This window comes from Triticum dicoccoides, chromosome 5A, assembly GCF_002162155.2.
Source record: "Triticum dicoccoides isolate Atlit2015 ecotype Zavitan chromosome 5A, WEW_v2.0, whole genome shotgun sequence".
Taxonomy (NCBI): domain Eukaryota; kingdom Viridiplantae; phylum Streptophyta; class Magnoliopsida; order Poales; family Poaceae; genus Triticum; species Triticum dicoccoides.
Window position 1 is genome coordinate 64,430,584 of NC_041388.1, and position 24,591 is coordinate 64,455,174.

Below are 24,591 nucleotides of genomic sequence, written 5' to 3' on the forward strand. Positions count from 1 at the left end.
GCAACGAAGGGGAATTATCAAGAAGGACATAATACCACCTCCAAAGATTCGGAAGAAAGAATTGCACTCCGGGTAGCAAGATGAAGAATGCTTGAGCTCCTTAGAAAAGAATCTCAATGAACACTTGGAGAAGTGATATAAATCCTTGATGAACCATCATGTAGAACCTCCATGAAGAACTCCGGTAATAAAAGGATGATAAAAAGAAAGAGAAGTTGAAAACACAAGGTGAAGCCTTGCGATGATTTAGATGGAGCTTCGCGACGAGATAATGCGGAAAACTTAGAACTCCGGAAGAAAGATGAACAACAAGCAGCCAAGAATTTATTCCTCCTGGACAAACTCTGAAGGAAAGGATTAATCACTTGGATGAAACCGGAATAAGAATTATGTTATGCGTATCCTTCACCAATTTAAATTGATGAGAAGCAACGGATTTGGCATACCACTTATTCTTGTAGAAAGGATTAAGAGAGATATGGCGTAAACTTGAGAAGGTCTTCAACGAACCACCGGTAGGATTTGGAAAGAACGAATGAATTGATATGATAACAAAGAAAGAGAACTCTTGAACGAACCACCGTAAGAATTAAAATGATGGAAGTAGGGGTGAATCACCGGTAAGAATTAGCAAATGAACGAAAGTGCTTGAGACAAACTAGATACATGAGAACGAAGGAATCACGAACTGAATAGAGAATATTTGAATGATGCACCGATAAGATTTGGAGAAAGATAAGTGAAAACTGGAATGGATAAATCTTATTTGATGAACTCCGGATAATCAAACTGAGAAGACTCTTGAATTGCTCCGGATAGATGAAAAGAATTATCACAATCAAAACAATTACGAGAGGATGGCAACAAGCTGGAATCACGAATCGTGAAGAGAATGGAGCAAGATTAAAGATAAACTCTTCTTCGGTCTTCAAATGATGAGAATGACAACGAGAAACACCACCAAGAATTATTTAGACACTCCGAAAGAATCAAAACGAAGAGGTTGAGCCAACGATGAAAAAAAAATTGTGAAAGATCTAGGAGATGGCATTTGACTGATGATAACTCATTCTTACGTCAAACTTCGAAAAGAATTTTAAGGACATCTCCGAGAGAATTAGAAGAGTCAGGTAAGATCCTGGGAAAAGACCTGTGGGTTAGGGCCCACTTAAAAGAACACCGTTGAAAAGATTTAAAAGAGATGTTGCACCGGTTGAATTAAATGACTTGAATGAGATACCAATCTCGAAAGAGCTTGAACGAATGCAGAGTGGAAACACGAATCTTCGAGATATCTTGAGCACTCCGAAACAATAGAATAGCGAGAAATGAATAAATATGAGGAGCACCGTCAAGAGAAGGTATTTGAAACGAGAAAAAGGGGATATAATCGACAAATCTTGACTTGAATCCACCGGAGAAGAGAAAGGAATGAGGAATGCCGAACTTGAAGCTCCATTAGAATCTTCATGAGAATCACTGGATAAGAACATTGACGGAAAAGAATGGAGAAACTTCCCATCAATAAAATGGATACTCGATTAAGAAATCTGAGTCCTTGAAGAAAAAGGGGTGGGAGGGCGGGAAAACAAAAACAACTTGGGACGGATGAAACAAACACCGTTGAGAGAACTGAGAGGTGATCTTGCGGATGTTGAAAATGAACGGATCCACTTGAAGAGAAGCACACCGGTTAAAAGGATTGACATGACAAACTCGATGATCGAGAAGGATTGGTATTCACATCGGAGTATGAGAACACCATTTCGGAAAGGTATGGAATCAACACTTGACATTGAAGCAACTCGAATACCACAACTCAAAACAAAAACAAAGGACTGGCTTGCAGAATAAGCCGGAACAAACATATGATAGAGATTTCGTCCGAAGTTTTCGTGGTGGGGCCTACACGGGCTCGATCGTACAGCACCATCATGTACAAGGCAGTGCACATGACATACGAAGCGTCCCCGAGTCGGCATAGCCAAGGACTCTTTAAGACACAACGAGACCACTGTAAAATCGACCGTGAATAGGCGGACCACTAGACGTCGAACCCCAATTTCATATCATACATCCGTCAGAAAGATATCCTAAGAGCTACTTGAATTCCCACCTATGAAACTCCCGAAATTTTCCGGTTATGCAATCAGGTGTTGGGGATACAGGGGAAGCATAATATCTCACCCAAAACTAGCAAATCCTACATCCAGCCGTATCCATCCTTCAACACATAACCAAGAAACCTTCGGAAATCGTCTACCTCAACCTTCGAAAAGCATCCGTTATACGAGTCATGGCAATACTCCCGTACTCACCTCAGTACTGGGTTATCGGGGTTATCTCACCAACAACTGCATAAAAGAGATTTTCGATGTCGGCGTACTAAACTCAGGTATTCCAGAACTGCAACGATAAAATTATGATGACAACACCTCAGAGCTCAACTCCCCGGGACACTTCCACTAAACCCCTGACAGGAGGCACCAAGACAATGTTCTCATCATAAAACCATCGGAACGATTCCAAGATACCCGCGTGATCCTAAAAAAATTTAGTGAAATTTGAGAAGAGAAGAATCAAAACTCTACATCAGGATGCCTTACCAGAGCGATGAAGAGACTGGGGAGTAAAAAGAATTCCTAACTCTCCGATATATAATTCCTAAATGACTCAAAACATTTTTCTAGACACAACTCGGCCGCTAAAAACGATCAAGCAATGGGGCTCCTAAGGTCGGGGAAGGCTCTGATACCAACTTGTAACGCCCTCGATGCGGCTATATCTCCCACGTGTCGAAGCACGACTTAGAGGCATAACCGCATTGAAAGCAATGTCGCAAGTGAGGTAATCTTCACACAACCCATGTAATACATAAGGGAAAGAGATACATAGTTGGCTTACAATCGCCACTTCACACAATTACATGAATAAAGCATTACATCATCCAGATACAATCAAGGTCCGTCTACGGAACCAAAATAAAAGAAGAACCCCAAATGCGACAAAGGTCCCCGATCGACCCCAACTGGGCTCCACTACTGATCAACTAGAACGGAAACAACACAAAGGACAAGATCTTCATCGAGCTCCTCCTTGAGCTTGGTTGCGTCACCTGCTCGGTAACATAGGCACCTGCAAACTGGTTTTGGAAGTATCTGTGAGCCACAGGGACTCAGCAATCTCGCACCCGCGAGATCAAGACTATTTAAGCTTATAGGAAGGCTGGGGTAATAAGGTGGAGCTGCAGCAAGCGACTAGCATATATGGTGGCTAACATACGCAAATGAGAGCGAGAAGAGAAGGCAAAGCACGGTCGATAAAAGTATGATCAAGAAGTGATCCTATAGCAACCTACGTCAAGCATAACTCCAACACCGTGTTCACTTCCCGGACTCCGCCGGAAAGAGACCATCACGGTTACACACACGGTTGATGTATTTTAATTAAGGTCGACTTCGGGTTTTCTACAACCGGACGTTAACAAATTCCCATCTGCCCATAACCACGGGCACGGCTTTCGAAAGTTCAATCCGGAGGCGCGGCGCCGGAAGACTGCTCGGGGATCCGTCAGGCGGGGCCCGCGCCGCGGCGGCGACGGACAGACGAGGAGGCGGGCGAAGAGGAGGTTGGGCGCGCGGCCGGTGCTCGAGGGGCTCCTCTCCTCGACGCTCGGCGACAGGGAGTTGGCGAGGAGGAGGCGCGGGGAAGGAAGGCAGCAGGGGCACGGCGAAGACTGGCGCCATGGGGATCGGGCTGTGAGGCCATGGCGAAGGAGAGGCGAGCTCCTGGCGCTGGCTGCGGGGTGCTATGCGGGTGTGTGTGTGTGCGCGGCGGCGCTAGGAAACAGAGGAGGAGAGGGGTCGAGGGAGGAGCGAGACGAGGGAGAGATCGATGTGCGGGGCTTCTCCCTGGCGGCGGTGGACGAACGAGGGAGTGAGGGGAGATGCGAGGGGATCGGGCTAGGTTAGAGGGTTAGGTGGGCCGGGGAAGTGGGCCTTGGAGCCGGCTAGGTTAGATGCAGCTGGGCCCAAATGGCCTGCTGGGCTCCCTTCTCTCCCTCTCTTGATTCTACTCTTAACAAAAACAGTGACAAAAAAATAGGAGAAAGGAAAAGAGAGAAGAGAAGGTTAGAGGAAGAATTTGGGCACGGAGATAATTTTCACGGACTCAGAAAAATGTGCACGGTCCGGGAAAATAGAAAAAGGTCAAGTTGAAAGATTAAATTCAAATTCCTTTGAATTTAATTCAAAAGGTTTGAACTAGGATAGGTTTTTCGAAGTGCCCAAAAATGTTGAGAAATTAGGTGAAGCTCCGGAAAATGATGAAAGGACAAGTGGCAAAGTTAGAGGCCAAGAGTTGAAATAATAAAAGGCATTGGGATTTTTGCAAGTGTGTTAAGGTAATTCCACATAATTGGAATAATTACTATAGCTCTCTAAATATCGAGAGGATAAGTTGTAAAGAGAATCACCATGTGAAATCCCTCGATTTAAATGGACCGAAGATCCATGCAATTTATTTAGTTGAGTTTTAAAATGGGTTGCAAGATGACATGATGCAATGCACAAGATGCAAGGATGAAATGCAACGAACCAAAACAAATCACACGACGAAATCCGGAAACCCTGGATGTCTTCTGGAGCGTCGGTCTCGGGGCGTTACAGATATATGCCCATTTTTCGCACTATATCCTGGTAAAGCAGGTTCAGGCTGCTGCCGCCGTCCATGAGGACTCTTGTGAGATGAAATCTGTCAATGATTGGGTCTACAACCAATGCGGCGAAGCCGCCGTGATGGATGCTAGTGGGGTGATCCCTTCGATCAAAGGTGATCGGGCAGGAGGACCATGGGTTGAACTTTGGGGCGACTGGCTCCATCGCATATACGTCCCGTAACGCACGCTTCCGCTCCCTCTTGGGGATGTGGGTTGCATATATCATGTTCACTATCCGCACTTGCGGGGGAAATCCCTTCTGTCCACCGGTGTTTGGCGGCCTGGACTCCTCCTCTTTGTCACTATACAACCCCTTGTCTTTGTTTTCGGCTCTTAACTTGCCTGCCTGCTTGAACACCCAACAATCCCTGTTGGTGTGATTGGCTGGCTTTTCGGGGGTGCCATGTATCTGGCACAAGCAGTCGAGTATTCGGTCCAAACTGGACGGACCCTGAGTATTTCTTTTGAATGGCTTTTTCCGTTGACCGGATTTCTAGCCTCGGAATCCGGCATTAACTGCCGTATCCTCGTTGCTGTCGCTGTTAACGCGACGCTTTTGTTTGTTTCGACGCGACCTGTCGCTTTTGTCCTTGGTATTCAAATTACCAGGGTTCTTGGTTAAATTGTTGCTGCGAGCTAGCCAGCTGTCTTCTCCCGCGCAAAAGCGGGTCATGAGTGTCGTGAGGGCTGCCATAGATTTCGGCTTTTCCTGTCCCAGGTGCCGGGCAAGCCACTCATCATGGATATTATGCTTGAAGGCCGCTAAGGCCTTTGCGTCCGGACAGTCGACTATCTGGTTTTTCTTTGTTAGGACCGTGTCCAGAATTGCCTGGCCGATTCCTCTGGCTGCTGAATTATGTGGCTTAGGTCATCAGTGTCCGGTGGTCGCACATAAGTGCCCTGGAAGTTGTCAAGGAATGCGGCTTCTAGGTCCTCCCAAGAACCGATTGAGTCTGCTGGCAAGCTGTTAAGACAATGTCGGGCCGGTCCCTTAAGTTTGAGTGGGAGGTATTTGATGGCGTGCAGATCATCACCGTGGGCCATGTGGATATGAAGGAGATAATCCTCGATCCATACCGCAGGATCTGTTGTGCCATCGTACGATTCGATGTTTACGGGTTTGAAGCCCTCAGGGATTTTATGATCCATTACTTCATCTGTGAAGCATAGTGGGTGTGCGGCGCCTCTGTATTGGGCTATATCACGACGCAGCTCGAAGGAGCTTTGTCTGTTGAGTTCGGCCCGGCCGGATTTATTGCATCCGGAGTGACGATCACCGTCACGTGCCGTGGGGCGCCTACACGATCCGTAGATCGATCTTGTTTGCCTTGCCTTGTCCTCCAATATGTCACGCAGGTCGGGCGCATTTTCCCGTGCCTTAGTATGCTTGACGCGGCGTCGGGGCATGGCTTGAGTGGAGGGCCAAGAGGCCTCTCTGTCGCGGCCACGAGGTGGCCGGTCGGCCATGTCATGCGCTGGTGATGTAGGTGCTTCCTCCTCTAGTCGGGGTAGCAGCCTACGCTTTGGGTAACTCTTGGAGGGGCGTTCGAGTTCATACTCTTCGGCCGCAAGGACTTCAGTCCATCTGTCAGCTAGCAATTCTTGATCAGCTCTAAGCTGTTGCCGCTTTTTCTTGAGGCTGCTTGCCATGGCCATAAGCCTGCGTTTAGAACGCTCTTGTTCGGCGAGATCCTCTGGCACGACGAACTTGTCGTTGTCGAGGCTTGCCTCGTCTTCGGAGGGAGGCGTATAATTATCATCCTCAACCTCTTGGTCCGCCGCCCTCTCATGAGGGCTGGCTTCTCTGTCCTCCTGTGCTGAATCTTGCTGGAGGGGGTGTTCTTCGGCGCTATCCGAAGTAGTATTATCTCCCGTGCTGGAATCACCGTTTTTGCTTTGGCGGGATTTAGAGCGGCGCCGCTGACGCCGGCGCTTGGGCTGTTTCTTAGAGGTATCGTCCCCCGCTGTTCCATCACCATCTCCATCCTTTGGAGTGTCCACCATATATATGTCATATTACGAGGTGGCCTTCCAGCGCCCTACAGGTGCTGGTTCTTGTTCGTCTCCTGCACCGTCGTCCATGCCGTCGATGTCTTCGGAGTCGAAGTCAAGCATGTCGGTTAAGTCATCGACAGTGGCTACGAAGTGGGTGGTGGGTGGGTTTTGAATTTCTTCATCGTCCGTATCCCAACCTTGCTGACCGTAGTCTGGCCAGGGCTCTCCTGATAAAGAGAGAGACTTTAAAGAATTCAGGATGTCGCCGAAGGGCGAGTGCTGAAAGATGTCCGCGGCGGTGAACTCCATTATCGGCGCCCAATCGGATTCGATCGGCAGGGGCGCGGGGGACTCGGAGTTCGGAGGGGAATCCGGCTCCTCGGAGTCACGGGCCATGCGGAGTGCGGGGCTGGAGTTCGGCTCGATCGCCTCTGAGTCGCAGCCCCTGAGGCAGCGTCCAACCGCTGATCCTCGATCAGCGCGGTAGGCTCCGAATCAATGGTCGGAACTGATGCGTGTGCGGCCTCCAAGGCACTGTTCGGCGACAGAGCTATATCATGCCCATCGAGACAGTGAGCCGCGATTGGCTGTGGCTCGAAACCGTCGAAGATCAAGTCCCCGCGGATGTCAGCCGTGTAGTTTAGGCTTCCAAACCTGACCTGATGGCCAGGGGCGTAGCTTTCGATCTGCTCAAGGTGGCCAAGCGAATTGGCCCGCAGTGCGAAGCCGCCGAAGACGAAGATCTGTCCGGGGAGAAAAGTCTCACCCTGGACTGCATCGTTGTTGATGATCGAAGGAGCCATCGGGCCTAAAAGCGACGACACAGAGGAACTCTCAATGAAAGCACCAATGTCGGTGTCAAAACCGGCGGATCTCGGGTAGGGGGTCCCGAACTGTGCGTCTAGGCCGGATGGTAACAGGAGGCAAGGAACACGATGTTTTACCCAGGTTCGGGCCCTCTTGATGGAGGTAAAACCCTACGTCCTGCTTGATTAATATTGATGATATGGGTAGTACAAGAGTAGATCTACCACGAGATCAAGGAGGCTAAACCTTAGAAGCTAGCCTATGGTATGATTGTTGTATGATGAAGTCGTCCTACGAACTAAAACCCTCCGGTTTATATAGACATCGGAGAGGGTTAGGGTTACACAAAGTCGGTTACAATGGTCGGAGATCTTGAATATCCGCATCGCCAAGCTTGCCTTCCACGCCAAGGAAAGTCCCATCCAGACACGGGACAAAGTCTTTAATCTTGTATCTTCATAGTCCTGGAGTTCGGCTGGAGGTATAGTCCAGCTACCCGAACACCCCCTAATCCAGGACTCCCTCACTCGTAGTAGCACGCTTCACACTCTGGGTGTTCTATCACAAACAAACAATAGCATACATAAGCAATCAAGCAAAGATGCATGGGTAAATCTCAAATAAGAAGATCTAACCGGAAAGTAAAAATGAAGAACTCTGGTTTGCAAAAAGAATCAAATCAAACTAAGTAACGAAACTCAAACCGCGAAAGAAATAAGATCTGATTACTAATCTAGACTAAAGTCAAATTTTACAGTACCAAAATCTTGTTCAAGTTGGTTAAACAGAAAGAGGGATTTGAGACGAAGATCTAGGCGCTTGAATCGCCTGATTCCGATAAACGAGCGAAAAGATAAACTAAAACGAAAAACAGGGCAGAAATCGCGATAAAAAATAATCGCGGAAAAACCTTGGAAAAAGAAAACTGACGAACAGGCTAACGAACGGTCGTTTGCTGTTTGCGGTTAACGGGTGAAAACCGTTCGTTAAAACGAACGTCCGAACGGGCGTTCGCTGAATAACTAAACCAAAAAAACCAAACCGATCTATTAAAAAAAGGATCTAGGGTTTTTACCGGAAAAACTGAACCAACGAAGAAAACCAGCGGCAGCGTTGGTGAACTCCGGCAAACTCTGGCGAGCGGCGCGGGCGGCGCGGGTGGCAGCGCGGCATGGCGGCGTAGCGGCGGCAGCAGCAGCGCACGGCGGCGGCGGCTTAGGGTTTCGGGTGGGGCGCTGGGCTGCTGGGGTCGGGCCTCCCGGCTTATAAAGGCCGGCCGGGCCAGGAGTCCTAGGTGGATACGACCCGATTAGGTCGGTTACTTTTTTTAAAATAATTCCGCGCAAAAAAACGAAGAAAAGAAATACTAAATAGACTTCAAAAATGCTGAAATAAATTTTCCCCGTCCTCTAAAAATACGCCAGACAAGGTGACATTTATTTGGGCCTCTAATGCAGTTTTGAAAAACGCATATTTTCCCTAATTCAAATAAAATAGCGATACCCCCCAAATAAAAATACAGATTGATTTTAATATTTTTCCTCCAACATTTCATTTATTTTGGAGAAGTTATATTATTTCCTCTCATATAATTTTAATATAAAATATTTTTGGGGAAGAAAAATAATTAAAACCAAAGTGATCCTTGTTTCAATATTTGATAAAACTCAAATATGAGAACGAGGGAAAATCCCCAACTCTCTCCGAGGGTCCTTGAGTTGCTTTGGATTTAGAGAATCACAAGAACGAAATGCAATAAAATATGATATGCATGGATGACCTATGTATAACATTCCAAATTAAAAATTTAGGATGTTACAACGCTGCTCCACCATCACCACGTCGTCGTGCTGCTGCTGGAGTTGTCTTCCCAACCTCTCCCTCCTCCTTGCTGGATCAAGGCGTGGGAGACGTCACCGGACTGCACGTGTGTTGAACGCGGAGGCGTCGTTGTTCGGCGCTTAGATCGGAATCGACCACGATCTGAATCGCTGCATGTACGACTCCTCCAACCGCGTTCTTGTAATGCTTCCGCATCACGATCTTCAAGGGTATGAAGATACAGTCCCCTCTCTCTCGTTGCTAGTCTCTCCATAGATTGATCTTGGTGATGCGTAGAAAATTTTAATTTCTGCAACGATCCCCAACAGTGGCATCATGAGCTAGGTCTATGCATAGTTTCTATGCACGAGTAGAACACAAGTTGTTGTGGGCGTTGATTTTGTCAATTTACTTGCCATTACTAGTCTTATCTTGATACGGCGGCATCGTGGGATGAAGCGGCCCGGACCGACCTTACACGTACGCTTACGTGAGACAGGTTCCACCGACTGACATGCACTAGTTGCATAAGGTGGCTAGCGGGTGTCTGTATCTCCCACTTTAGTCGGATCGGATTCGATGAAAATGGTCCTTACGAAGGGTAAATAGAAATTGGCATATCACGTTGTGGTTTTGGCGTAGGTAAGAAATGTTCTTGCTAGAAACCTATAGCAGTCACGTAAAAACTTGCAACAACAATTAGAGGACGTCTAACTCGTTCTTGCAGCATATGCCGTGTGATGTGATATGGCCAAAAGGATGTGATGAACGATATATGTGATGTATGAGATTGATCATGTTCTTGTAATAGGAATTCCGACTTGCATGTCGATGAGTATGACAACCGGCAAGAGCCATAGGAGTTGTCTTAATTTATTATATGACCTGCGTGTTAATGAAAACGCCATGTAATTACTTTACTTTATTGCTAACCGTTAGCCATAGTAGTAGAAGTAACAGTTGGTGAGACAACTTCATGAAGACACGATGATGGAGATCATGATGATGGAGATCATGGTGTCATGCCGGTGACGATGATGATCATGGCACCCCGAAGATGGAGATCAAAAGGAGCAAAATGATATTGGCCATATCATGTCACTATTTGATTGCATGTGATGTTTATCATGTTTTTACATCTTATTTGCTTAGAACGACGGTATCTTAAATAAGATGACCCCTCGCTAAAATTTCAAGAAAGTGTTCCCCCTAACTGTGCACCATTGCGAAGGTTCGTTGTTTCGAAGCACCACGTGATGATCAGGTGTGATAGATTCTAACGTTCGAATACAACGGGTGTAAGCTAGATTTACACATGCGAAACACTTAAGTTGACTTGACGAGCCTAGCATGTACAGACATGGCCTCGGAACATGAGAGACCGAAAGGTCGAACATGAGTCGTATAGTAGATGCGATCAACATGGAGATGTTCATCATTGATGACTAGTCCGTCTCACGTGATGATCGGACACGGCCTAGTTGATTCAGATCATGTGTCACTTAGATGAATAGAGGGATGTCTGTCTGAGTGGGAGTTCATTAAATATTTGATTAGATGAACTTAATTATCACGAACATAGTCTAAAATCTTTGCAATATGTCTTGTAGATCAAATGGCCCACGCTAATGTTGCCCTCAACTTCAACGTGTTCCTAGAGAAAACCAAGCTGAAAGACGATGGTAGCAACTATACGGACTGGGTCCGTAACTTGAGGATCATCCTCATAGCTGCCAAGAAGGCATATGTCCTTGAAGCACCGCTAGGTGAAGCACCCATTTTCCCAGCAACTCAAGACGTTATGAATGCCTAGCAGTAGCATAGTGATGATTACTCCCTGGTTCAGTGCGGCATGCTTTAGAGCTTAGAACCGGGGCTCCAAAAGCGTTTTGAGCAACACGAAGCATATGAGATGTTCCAAGAGCTGAAAATGGTTTTCCAAGCTCATGCCCGGGTCGAGAGATACGAACTCTCTGACAAGTTCTACGGTTGTAAGATGGAGGAGAATAGTTCTGTCAGCGAGCACATACTCAAAATGTCTGGGTTGCACAACCGCTTCTCTCTGCTGGGAGTTAATCTCCCGGATGACGCAGTCGTTGACATAATCCTTCAGTCGCTCCCACCTAGCTACAAGAGCTTTGTGATGAATTTCAATATGCAGGGGATGGAGAAAACCATTCCTGAGGTATATTTAATGCTGAAATCAGCGGAGGTGGAGATCAAAAAGGAACATCAAGTGTTGATGGTCAATAAAACCACTAGTTTCAAGAAAGGCAAGGGTAAGAAGAACTTCAAGAAGGACGGCAAGGGAGTTGCCGTGCCCGGTAAAGTTGCCGAGAAGAAGCCAAAGCATGGACCCAAGCTTGAGACTGAGTGCTTTTATTGCACGGGAAATGGTCACTGGAAACGGAACCGCCCCAAGTACTTAGTGGATAAGAAGGCCGACAATACCAAAGGTATGTATGATATACATGTTATTGATGTGTACCTTACCAGCACTCGTAGTAGCTCCTGGGTATTTGATACCTGTGCGGTTGCTCATATTTGTAACTCAAAACAGGAGCTGTGGAATAAGCAGAGACTGGCGAAGGACGAGGTGACGATGCGCGTCAGGAATGGTTCCAAGGTCGATGTGATTGCCGTCGGTACGCTCCCTCTACATCTACCTACGGGATTAGTTTTAAACCTCAATAATTGTTATTTAGTACCAGCTTTGAGCATGAACATTGTATCTGGATCTCGTTTAATGCGAGATGGCTACTCATTTAAATCCGAAAATAATGGTTGTTCCATTTATATGAGAGATATGTTTTATGGTCATGCCTCGCTGGTCAATGGTTTATTCTTGTTTAATCTCGAACGTGATGTTACACATATTCATAGTGTGAGTGCCAAGAAGTGTAAGGTTGATAATGATAGTCCCACATACTTGTGGCACTGCTGCCTTGGTCACATTGGTGTCAAGCGCATGAAGAAACTCCATGCAGATGGACTTCTGGAGTCTCTTGATTATGAATCATTTGACACGTGCGAACCATGCCTTATGGGCAAAATGACCAAGACTCCGTTCTCCGGAACAATGGAGCAAGCAACCAACTTATTGGAAATCATACATACCGATGTGTTCGGTCCAATGAGCGTTGAGGCTGGCGGTGGCTATCGTTATGTTCTCACCCTCACTGATGACTTAACTAGATATGGGTATGTCTACTTGATGAAACACAAGTCTGAGACCTTTGGAAAGTTTAAGGAATTTCAGAGTGAGGTAGAGAATCAACGTGACAAGAAAATAAAGTTCTTACAATCAGATCGTGGAGGAGAATACTTGAGTCACGAGTTTGGCACACACTGAAGGAAATGTGGAATTGTTTCACAACTCACGCCGCCTGGAACACCTCAGCGAAATGGTGTGTCCGAATGTCGTAATCGCACTCTACTGGATATGGTGCGATCTATGATGTCTCTTATCGATCTACCGCTATCATTTTGGAGTTATGCTTTAGAGACTGCCGCATTCACTTTAAATAGGGCTCTGTCGAAATCCGTTCAGACGACACTATATGAATTATGGTTTGGAAATAAACCTAAGCTGTCGTTTCTAAAAGTTTTGGGATGCGATGCTTGTGTCAAGAAACTTCAACCTGAAAAGCTCGAACCCAAGTCAGAAAAATGCGTCTTCATAGGACACCCTAAGGAAACTATCGGGTATACCTTCTACCTCAGATCCGAAGGCAAGATCTTTGTTGCCAAGAATGGATCCTTTCTAGAGAAAGAGTTTCTCTTGAAAGAAGTAAGTGGGAGGAAAGTAGAACTTGATGAGGTATTGCCTCTTGAACCGGAGAGTAGCGCAGCTCAAGAAGATGTTTCTGTGGTGCCTGCACCGACTAGAGAGGAAGTTAATGATGATGATCATGAAACTTTGGATCAAGTTGCTACTGAACTTCGTAGGTCCACAAGGACACGTACCGCACCAGAGTGGTACGGCAACCCTGTCCTGGAAATCATGTTGTTAGACAATGGTGAACCTTCGAACTATGAAGAAGCGATGGCAGGCCCGGATTCCAACAAATGGCTTGAAGCCATGAAATCCGAGATAGGATCCATGTATGAAAACAAAGTATGGACTTTGATAGACTTGCCCGATGATCGGCGAGCCATAGAAAATAAATGGATCTTTAAGAAGAAGACGGACACGGATGGCAATGTGACCATCTATAAAGCTCGACTTGTCGCTAAGGGTTATTGACAAGTTCAAGGGGTTGACTACAATGAGACCTTCTCACCCGTAGAGAAGCTGAAGTCTGTCTGAATCATGTTAGAAATTGCCGCATTCTATGATTATGAGATATGGCAAATGGACGTCAAAACGACATTACTTAATGGTTTCCTTAAGGAAGAATTGTATATGATGCAGCCGGAAGGTTTTGTCGATCCTAAGAATGATGACAAGGTATGCAAGCTCCAACGCTCAATCTATGGGCTAGTGCAAGCATCTCGGAGTTGGAACATTCGCTTTGATGAGATGATCAAAGCGTTTGGGTTTATGCAGATTTATGGAGAAGCATGTGTTTACAAGAAAGTGAGTGGGAGCTCTGTAGCATTTCTCATATTGTATGTGGATGACATACTATTTATGGGAAATGATATAGAACTCTTGGAAAGCATAAAGGCCTACTTGAATAAGTGTTTTTCAATGAAGGACCTTGGAGAAGCTGCTTATATATTAGGCATCAAGATCTATAGAGATAGATCGAGACGCCTCATTGGTCTTTCACAAAGCACGTACCTTGACAAGATATTGAAGAAGTTCAATATGGATCAGTCCAAGAAGGGGTTCTTGCACGTACTGCAAGGTGCGAGATTGAGCACGGCTCAATGCCCGACCACGGCAGAAGATAGAGAAAAGATGAGTGTCATCCCCTATGCCTCGGCCATAGGGTCTATTATGTATGCCATGCTGTGTACCAGACCTGATGTAAACCTTGTCGTAAGTTTGGTAGGAAGGTACCAAAGTAATCCCCGCATGGAACACTAGACAGCGGTCAAGAATATCCTAAAGTACCTGAAAAGGACCAAGGATATGTTTCTCGTTTATGGAGGTGACGAAAAGCTCATCGCAAAGGGTTATGTTGATGCTAGCTTCGACACAGATCTGGATGACTCCAAGTCACAAACCAGATACATGTATATTTTGAATGGTGGGGCAGTCAGCTGGTGCAGTTGCAAGCAAAGCGTCGTGGCGGGATCTACATGTGAAGCGGAATACATGGCAGCCTCGGAGGCAGCACATGAAGCAATCTGGATGAAGGACTTCATTACCGACCTAGGAGTTATTCCCAATGCGTCGGGCCTGATGACTCTCTTCTGTGACAACACTGGAGCTATTGCCCTTGCCAAGGAGCCCAGGTTTCACAAGAAGACCAGGCATATCAGGCGTCGCTTCAACTCCATTCGTGAAAATGTTCAAGATGGATGGAGACATAGATATTTGTAAAGTGCATACGGACCTGAATGTCGCAGATCCGTTGACTAAACCTCTTACACGAGCAAAACATGATCAACACCAGAACTCTATAGGTGTTCGATTCATCACAATAAAACTAGATTATTGACTCTAGTGCAAGTGGGAGAGTATTAGAAATATGCCCTAGAGGCAATAATAAAATGGTTATTATTATACTTCCTTGTTCATGATAATTGTCTATTGTTCATGCTATAATTGTGTTATCCGAAAATCGTAATATATGTGTGAATACATAGACCATAACATGTCCCTAGTGAGCCTCTAGTTGACTAGCTCGTTAATCAATAGATGGTCGTGGTTTCCTGACCATGGACATTGGATGTCATTGATAACGGGATCACATCATTAGGAGAATGATGTGATGGACAAGACCCAATCCTAAGCATAGCACAAGATCGTGTAGTTCGTCTGCTAAAGCTTTTCTAGTGTCAAGTATCTTTTCCTTATACCATGAGATTGTGCAACTCCCGGATACTGTAGGAATTCTTTGGGTGTGCCAAACGTCACAACGTAACTGGGTGGCTATAAAGGTGCACTACGGGTATCTCCGAAAGTGTCTGTTGGGTTGGCACGAATCGAGACTGGGATTTGTCACTCCGTATGACGGAGAGGTATCTCTGGGCCCACTCGGTAATGCATCATCATAATGAGCTCAATGTGACTAAGGAGTTGGTCACGGGATCATGCATTACGGAACAAGTAAAGTGACTTGCGGGTAACGAGATTGAACGAGGTATTGGGATACCGACGATCAATCTCGGGCAAGTAACATACCGATGGACAAAGGGAATTGTATACGAGATTGACTGAATCCCCGACATCGTGGTTCATCCGATGAGATCATCGTGGAACATGTGGGAGCCAACATGGGTATCCAGATCCCGCTGTTGGTTATTGATCGGAGAGATGTCTCGGTCATGTCTACATGCCCCCAAACCCGTAGGGTCTATACACTTAAGGTTCGATGACACTAGGGTTATAGGGAAAGTTTGTACGTGGTTACCGAATGTTGTTCGGAGTCCCGATAATATCCCGGACATCACGAGGAGTTCCGGAATGGTCCGAAGGTAAAGAATAATATATAGGAAGTGAGGTTTTGGCCACCGAAAGTATTTCGGGTGTCACCGATAATGTACCGGGACCACCGGAAGGGTTCCGGGGGTCCACCGGGAGGGGCCACTAGCCCCGGAGGCTTGCATGGGCCAAGAGTGGGAAGGGACCAGCCCCTGAGTGGGCTGGTGCGCCTCCCACCAAGGCCCAAGGCGCAGCTAGGAGGAGAAGGGGGAAACCCTAGGCACAGATGGGCCTAAAGGCCCACCCTAGGGCGCGCCCCCCTCTCCCCCTCTTGGCCGCCCCCTCCAATTCCATCTAGGGCTGCCGCACCCCCTAGGGTGGGAACCCTAGAGGGGGCGCAGCCACCTCCCCTCCTCCTATATATAGTGGGGGTTTTGGGGCTGCCAAGGACACGAGTCTCTCTCTCCCTCGGCGCAACCCTACCTCTCCACATCCTCATCCTTCGTAGTGCTTGGCGAAGCCCTGCTGGAAACCACGCTGCTCCACCACCACCATGCCGTCGTGCTGGTGCTGGAGTTGTCTTCCCAACCTCTCCCTCCTCCTTGCTGGATCAAGGCGCGGGAGACGTCACCGGACTGCACGTGTGTTGAACGCGGAGGCGCCGTTGTTCGACGCTTAGATCGGAATCGACTGCGATCTGAATCGCTGCATGTATGACTCCTCCAACCACATTCTTGTAACGCTTCCGCATTGCGATCTTCAAGGGTATGAAGATACACTCCCCTCTCTCTCGTTGCTAGTCTCTCCATAGATTGATCTTGGTGATGCATAGAAAATTTTAATTTCTACAACGATCCCCAACACGTCCTACCCTGGCTGGCCCTCTCTCTCTCCACTAAGGCCCATGTGGCCCATTAGTTCCGGGGGGGGGGGGGTCCGGTAACCCTCCGGGATGCTAGTTTTCTCTGAAATCACCCGGACACTTCCGGTGTCCGAATATAGCTGTCCAATATATCAATCTTTATGTCTCGACCATTTCGACACTCCTCGTCATGTCTGTGATCATATCCGGGACTCCGAACTACCTTCGGTACATCAAAACACATAAACTCATAATACCGATCGTCACCGAACATTAAGCGTGCGGACCCTATGGGTTCGAGAACTATGTAGACATGACCGAGACTCATCTCCGGTCAATATCCAATAGCGGAACCTGGATGCTCATATTGGTTCCTACATATTCTATGAAGATCTTCATCGGTGAAACCACATGATGACCCACAAGTATAGGGGATCTATCGTAGTCCTTTCGATAAGTAAGAGTGTCGAACCCAACGAGGAGCAGAAGGAAATGATAAGTGGTTTCCAGCAAGGTATTCTCTGCAAGTACTGAAATAAGTGGTAACAAATGGTTTTGTGATAGGATAATTTGTAACGAGCAACAAGTAACAAAAGTAAATAAAGTGCAGCAAGGTGGCCCAATCATTTTTGTAGAAAAGTACAAGCCTGGACAAACTCTTATATAGAGAAAAGCGCTCCCGAGGACACATGGGAATATTTTCAAGCTAGTTTTCATCACGTTCATATGATTCGCGTTCGGTACTTTGATAATTTGATATGTGGGTGGACCGGTGCTTGGGTATTGTCCTTACTTGGACAAGCATCCCACTTATGATTAACCCCCATTGCAAGCATCCGCAACTACAACAGAAGTATTAAGGTAAACCTAACCATAGCATGAAACATATGGATCCAAATCAGCCCCTTACGAAGCAACGCATAAACTAGGGTTTAAGCTTCTGTCACTCTAGCAACCCGTCATCTACTTATTACTTCCCAATGCCTTCCTCTAGGCCCAAATAATGGTGAAGTGTTATGTAGTCGACGTTCACATAACACCACTAGAGGAGAGACAACATACATCTCATCAAAATATCGAACGAATACCAAATTCACATGACTACTAATAGCAAGACTTCTCCCATGTCCCCAGGAACAAACGTAACTACTCACAAAGCATATTCATGTTCATAATCAGAGGGGTATTAAGGTGCATATAGGATCTGAACATATGATCTTCCACCAAATAAACTAACTAGCATCAACTACAAGGAGTAATTAACACTACTAGCAACCTACTAGTACCAATCTCGGACTTGGAGACAAGAATTGGATCCAAGAGATGAACTAGGGTTTTGAGAGGAGATGGTGCTGGTGAAGATGTTGATGGAGATTGCCCTCTCCCAATGATAGGAGCATTGGTGATGACGATGGCGATGATTTCCCCCTCCCGGAGGGAAGTTTCCCCGGCAGAACAGCTCTGCTGGAGCCCTAGATTGGATCCGCCAAGGTTCCGCCTCGTGGCGGCGGAGTTTCGTCCAAGGAGATGGCTTATGATTTTTTTCCTCATCGAAAGACTCCATATAGCAGAAGATGGCCATCGGAGGGCCACCAGGGGGCCCACGAGGTAGGGGGCGCGCCCCCCACCCTCATGAGCAGGGTGTGGCCCCCCTGGTGAACTTCTTGCGCTCAGTATTTTTTATATATTCTGAAAACGTCTTCCGTGAAGTTTCAGGACTTTTGGAGCTGTGCAGAATAGGTCTCTAATATTTGCTCCTTTTCCAGCCCAAAATCCCAACTGCCGGCATTCTCCCTCTTTATGTAAACCTTGTAAAATAAGAGAGAATAGGCATAAGTATTGTGACATAATGTGTAATAACAGCCCATAATGCAATAAATATTGATATAAAAGCATGATGCAAAATGGACGTATCAACTCCCTCAACCTTAGACCTCGCTTGTCCTCAAGCGAAAGCCGAAATCGAAAAATATGTCCACATGTTTGGAGATAGAGGTGTTGATAAAAGTAAAATATAGACATGAGGGCATCATGATCATTCTTAGAATAACAACTTACATAATTCTTGTCATTTGATTTCTTATGCTAGAGTAATAATTTAATCATGATTTCAAGTATGAATCGTAAACTTCATTGAAAACTAACAAACTATAATCTCATTCATTGGAGCAATTGCAATTTATCATAACATAGGAAAGAGTCAATATATAAGAGCTTTTCAGCAAGTCCACATACTCAACTATCATATAATCTTTCACAATTGCTGACACTCATGCAATACTTATGGGTATGGAGTTTTAATCAGACACAAAGAAAGATAGGGGCTTATAGTTTTGCCTCTCGATGTTTTACCTCAATGGTAATGTCAACAATAATAGTTCATGAAAACTCACATCCAATTAGCTATATATACCAGGATCTTTCCAACATACTGTGCTTGCCAAAGGATAAAATGTAAAAAGGAAGGGTGAAGATCACCATGACTCTTACGCAAGGTAGGAGATAAAAGTAAAAGATAGGCCCTTCGCAGAGGGAATCAGAGGTTGTCATGCGCTTTTATGGTTGGATGCACAAAATCTTAATGCGAAAGAACGTCACTTTATATTGCCACTTGTGATATGGACCTTTATTATGCAGTATGTCGCTTTTATTTCTTCCATATCACACGATCGTATAAAGTTTATTTTCTCCCACACTAATATGTCATACATATTTAGAGAGCAATTTTTATTGCTTGCACCGATGACAACTTACTTGGAGGATCTTACTCAATCCATAGGTAGGTATGGTGGACTCTCATGGCAAAACTGGTTTAAGGGTATTTGGAAGCACAAGTAGTATCTCTACTTGGTGCGATAAATTTGGCTAGCATGAGGGGGAAAGGCAAGCTCAACCATGTTGGATGATCCATGGCAATATAATTTATCTCAGATGTAAGAAAACATAACCCATTATGTTGTCTTCCTTGTCCAACGTCAACTGTTTAGCATGTCATATTTTAGTGAGTGCTCACAATCATAAAAGATGTACAAGATAGTATATTTATATGTGAAGACCTCTCTTTCTTTATTACTTCCTATTAATTGCAACGATGACCATAACTATGTTTGTCAACTCTCAACAACTTTTATTCATCATACTTTTTCTATGTGAGCTCATTACTCTCCATAAGATCCATATGATCTCTTTGTTTCCTTTTTTATTTATTTCTCTTTTCTTTTATTCACTTTGGATCATAGCAAAATAATCAAGCCCTTGACTCAACACTAATCTTTATTATATATAGCTCACGGACTCGATTACATAGAAGGATCATAAAGCAAAATTCAAAACTAGATCATGCCATAAACTTTATTCTACTAGATCAAGATATTACCAAAAGGATCGAACTAAGAAAAAAGGTAAAGATAAAAGTGATGGTGATACGATACCGGGGCACTCCGCCAAGCTTGGCAGTTGCCAAGGGGAGTGCCCATACCCATGTGATTATGTCTCTCTTTTCGGGGATGGTGATGTGAAGTTCTTGGCGATGATGCCCCTCAAGATATGATTCTCCTCCTCGAGCTTATTGACTTGCTGCTTGAGGTCCATTATTTCCTTTCGGATTTTTCCTGTAACAGCCAAAGCTCCCTGCACCCAAGGGTGCTGCATAGCTGCGGGAGAACCAATGACACTCCTTTTCATATTCTCATAAGAAAGAAATCTAACATTGGAAGGGATAACCGAGTTTGGAATAGCCGAGCTCTGCAGTTCTCCCATTGTGAATCTAGCTCGAAGGCGGGAAGTGATTTCTTAATCGTCTTCCATGGCATCTATCCTCTTCAAATCAGCCTCCATCTCTTCCTCCGCTGCTGGCCCAAAGAGGTCAACATTGTTGTTTGTCATTGATCTCGGTGCCGGATGAGACACCCGGCTCTCCCCGACTGACTCTTGCGAAGACATCTTGCTCTAATCTGCAGCAGCAACAACTTGAAACACAAACAGAGGATAATTGCGTGATACGGGAGTCAAAACCCCCGGGAGATTATATAATGAATTTTTACCGACCAAAATATGTATTGTGCAAGAAAACAGAGTCCGGAGAGCGCACGAGGTAGGGGGCGTGCCCTCCACCCTCGTGGAGGCCTCGTGTCATTCCCGGACCGCTTCTTATTTTTATATTTTTCTAAATATTACAAAACAGAGAAATATTGCCTTAAAACTGTTTTGGAGTCGGTTTACTTACCGTACCACATACCTATTCCTTTTCGGAGTCTGAAACGTTCTGAAAAGTGTCCCTTATGTATTCCTCCAGGGTTACGGTTTCAATAACATTGGTTTCAACATTTATGGGATTACCTGAGATATAATGTTTGATTCTTTGACCGTTCACCACCTTTGGATTTGTGCCTTCAAACTTGTTGATTTTTATGGCACCGGAACGATAGACCTCCTCGATAACGTAAGGACCTTCCCATTTAGAGAGAAATTTTCCTGCAAAAAATCTTAAACGAGAGTTGTATAGCAATACATAATCACCTACATTAAACTCACGCTTTTGTATCCTTTTATCATCCCATCTTTTAACTTTTTCTTTAAACAACTTGGCATTTTCGTAGGCTTGGGTTCTCCATTCATCGAGTGAGCTAATATCAAATAACCTCTTCTCACCGACAAGTTTAAAATCATAATTGAGCTCTTTAATAGCCCAATATGCCTTGTGTTCTAGTTCGAGAGGTAAGTGACATGCTTTTCCATAAACCATTTCATACGGAGACATACCCACAGGATTTTTATATGCAGTTCTACAGGCCCATAATGCATCATCAAGTTTCTTGGACCAATTCTTTTTAGACCTATTGACAGTCTTTTGCAAAATTAATTTGAGCTCTCTATTACTCAATTCTACTTGACCACTAGACTGAGGGTGATAAGGGGATGCAATTCTATGATTAACATCATACTTAGCAAGCATTTTACGGAAGGCACCATGAATAAAATGTGAACCACCATCAGTCATTAAATATCTAGGGACTCCCAATCTTGGAAAAATAACTTCTTTAAGCATTTTAATAGAAGTGTTATGATCAGCACTACTAGTTGGAATATCTTCTACCCACTTAGTAACATAATCAACAACAACTAAAATATGTGTATAACCATTAGAGGCAGGAAAAGGTCCCATATAGTCAAAGCCCCAAACATCAAATGGTTCAATAACGAGTGAATAGTTCATAGGCATTTCTTGACGTCTACTAATATTACCAATTCTTTGACATTCATCACAAGATAAGACAAACTTACGGGCATCCTTGAAGAGAGTAGGCCAATAAAAACCAGATTGCAATACCTTATGTGTAGTTCTATCTCCAGCATGGTGTCCTCCATAAGCTTCAGAGTGACACTTGCGTAGGATCTGTTCCTGTTCATGCTCAGGTACACAACGTCTAATAACACCATCTACTCCTTCTTTATAAAGATGTGGGTCATCCCAAAAGTAATGTCTCAAATCATAGAAGCACTTTTTCTTTTGCTGGTATGTGAAACTAGGTGGTATGAATTTGGCAACAATGTAATTAGGATAATCAGCATACCATGGAGCAGTATGAGAAGCATTTATGACATTTAATTTCTCATCAGGAAAGCTATCATCAAGCACATTTTCTAACCTAGACAAGTTGTCTGCAACGGGGTTCTCAGCTCCCTTTCTATCAACAATATGTAAGTCAAATTCTTGTAGCAAGAGAACCCATCTAATAAGTCTAGGTTTAGCATCTTTCTTTTCCATAAGATATTTAATAGCAGCATGATCAGTGTGAATAGTTACTTTAGAATCAACAATATAAGTTCTGAACTTATCACAAGCAAATACAACTGCTAAGAATTCTTTTTCAGTAGTAGCATAATTTCTTTGAGCATCGTTTTACTAGCATATTTAATAACGTTTAATTTCTTATCAGCATATTTAATAGCAGCATGGTTTTACTAGCATATTTAATAACATTTAATTTCTTATCAACTCTTTGCCCTAGAACAACACCTACAGCATAATCACTAGCATCACACATAATTTCAAAGGGTAAATTCCAATCAGGTGGCTGAACAATAGGTGCAGAGATCAATGCTTTCTTAAGTATTTCAAATGCTTCTACACAATCATCATCAAAGACAAATGGTATATCTTTTTGTAATAAATTATTCAGAGGTCGAGAAATTTTTGAGAAGTCCTTAATGAACCTCCTATAAAATCCAGCGTGACCAAGGAAACTTCTTATACCTTTGATGTCCTTGGGACATGGCATCTTTTCAATAGCATCAACCTTGGCTTTATCAACTTCAATACCTCTTTCAGAAACTTTATGCCCCAAGACAATACCTTCATTAACCATAAAGTGGCACTTTTCCCAATTCAAGACAAGATTAGTTTCTTCACATCTCTGCAAAACTCAATCAAGGTTGCTCAAGCAATCATCAAAAGAAGATCCATAGACGGAGAAATCGTCCATGAAAACCTCAGAAATCTTTTCACAAAAGTTAGAGAATATAGCCATCATGCATCATTGAAAGGTAGCAGGTGCATTACATAAACCAAAAGGCATACGTCTACAAGCAAAAGTACCAAAAGGGCAAGTAAAAGTAGTCTTTGATTGTTGACACAGGTATTTGAGAGAAACCAGAATAACCATCTAGAAAGCAAAAATGTGTATGTTTGGATAATCTTTCTAGCATTTGATCGATAAAAGGTAAGGGGTAATGATCCTTTTTAGTGGCCTTATTTAATTTGCGGAAATCAATTACCATCCTATAACCTATAATAATTCTTTGAAGAATCAATTCATCTTTATCATTAGGAACGACAGTAATACCTCCCTTCTTAGGGACACAATGGACAGGACTTACCCACTGACTATCAGCAACGGGATAGATTATACCTGCCTCAAGGAGCTTTGGTATTTCCTTTCTTACCACTTCTTTCATTTTAGGATTCAGCCGTCGTTGATGATCACAAACTGGTTTAGCATCTTCTTCCAAATTTATTTTATGTTGACATAGAGTGGGACTAATGCCCTTAAGATCATCAAGAGTATACCCAATAGTAGCACGGTGCTTCTTCATAGTTTTCAATAATCTCTCTTCCTCATGCTCTGAAAGGTTAGCACTAATAATAACAGGATATATCTTTTTCTCATCAAGATAAGCATATTTAAGAGTATCAGGCAACGGTTTAAGCTCAAACACGGGATCACCCTTGGGTGGAGGAGGATCCCCTAGGATTTCAACAAGCAAATTGTGTTTCAGAATATGTTCCTGTTTAAAGAATACTTCATCTATTTCCCTTCTTTCATTCATAAACATATCATTTTCATGGTCTAACAAATATTGTTCTAAAGGATCACTAGGAGGTACGGCAATAGAAGCAAGACCAATAATTTCATCATTACTAGGTAATTCTCCTTCACGGTGTTGTCTACTAAATTTAGAGAAATTAAATTCATGAAACATATCATCTAAACCGATAGTAACAACATCCTTTTTGCAATCTATCTTAGCATTAACATTGTTTAAGAAGGGTCTACCAAATATAATAGGACAAAAGCTATCTTGTGGGGAACCAAGAACAAGAAAATCAGCAGGATATTTAGTTTTCCCACACAAGACCTCAACATCTCTAACAATTCCAATTGGTGAAATAGTATCTCTATTGGCAAGTTTAATTGTGACATCAATATCTTCTAACTCAACAGGTGCAATATCATGCATAATTTCTCTATATAGGTCAATAGGTATTGCACTAGCACTGGCACCCATATCACATAAGCCATGATAACAATGATCTCCTATTTTAACAGAAATAACAGGCATGCCTACCAC